At 35.3% G+C, this 959-nt stretch overlaps 1 protein-coding gene across 7 annotated transcripts in view; it reads left to right on the top strand.

Moving 5' to 3' along the window:
* LOC106874564 (uncharacterized) overlaps positions 1–959 on the top strand; it is a 272,320-nt gene that overhangs the window by 136,240 nt on the left and 135,121 nt on the right. The gene's annotated exons all lie outside the window — the stretch shown is intronic.

The following is a 959-nucleotide window of genomic DNA, read 5'->3' as shown; positions in this document are numbered from 1 at the left end:
CCATCTATTGTTTTCATAATCGGTCATAATGTCTTACGTTTAAGATGATTCCCATGCTTTCCCTGATGAAAAGGTTACAATTTTAATATCAAAGATCCCTATGGATCACACAGGTTGTAATCCTTTGAAACATATGTAGGAATAAAGTATGCAATTATAACATGCGTTTTCTCCAATCCTTAAATTCTTAAATATACTCAAATACCCAAAATTTCAAGGAGTTCCTGCCTTAAAAACAGAAACTAAACCACAGTTATTTTGTGTTCTTTGCTACATTGGTTTCTATTAACCCATTTATTCTATCAGAAGAATTTTTATTCATTAAGATAGAATAAATATACATACATGCATATATACACACCTACCTACCTACGTAGATACATATAAACTTACATGCATGCATAATTAGTTTTCATTTGGGAGACTAACTACAATATTTAATGCCTATTAATTCAATTGATACATCATATATTTTTGTGAACAATAGCGTTGGTGGTTGAAGACTTTCTACATGCCTATTACTACTTTATTGCATTTGAGATGGTGAAATAGTAAGAAGGGAGTGTCTGTATAAACAGGGTGGAAAAAATACCACAAGATATTTTTTTCTAAACTCACGATGGGCTTGGCTTGGCTGTATGATTTTGGGTTCAGTCCATCATCATCATCACCATCATCATCGTCTTCTTTATCATCATCATTTAATGTACCTGTTCTATGCTGACATGGGTTGGATGGTTTGACAAGATCCTACGGGTCCAAAAACTGCATCATCCTCCAGTGTTTACTTTTGCTTGTGGTCTATGGCTGGATGCCCTTCCTTATACCAACCACTTTGTAGCATATATGGAGTGCTTTCTTTGATTGAGTGGGGACCACAGTGGAGAGAGAAGGGGGGGGGCAGCTTTATGGATAATTTAGTTGTCTACACCTCCCTGTCCTTCTGTTAAAGCTTAATA

Source organism: Octopus bimaculoides, chromosome 1 (assembly GCF_001194135.2).
Source record: "Octopus bimaculoides isolate UCB-OBI-ISO-001 chromosome 1, ASM119413v2, whole genome shotgun sequence".
In the NCBI taxonomy this organism is placed as follows: Eukaryota; Metazoa; Mollusca; class Cephalopoda; order Octopoda; family Octopodidae; genus Octopus; species Octopus bimaculoides.
The sequence above is the reverse complement of the archived record's forward strand: the minus strand, read 5'-3'. Positions and strand labels throughout refer to the sequence as shown.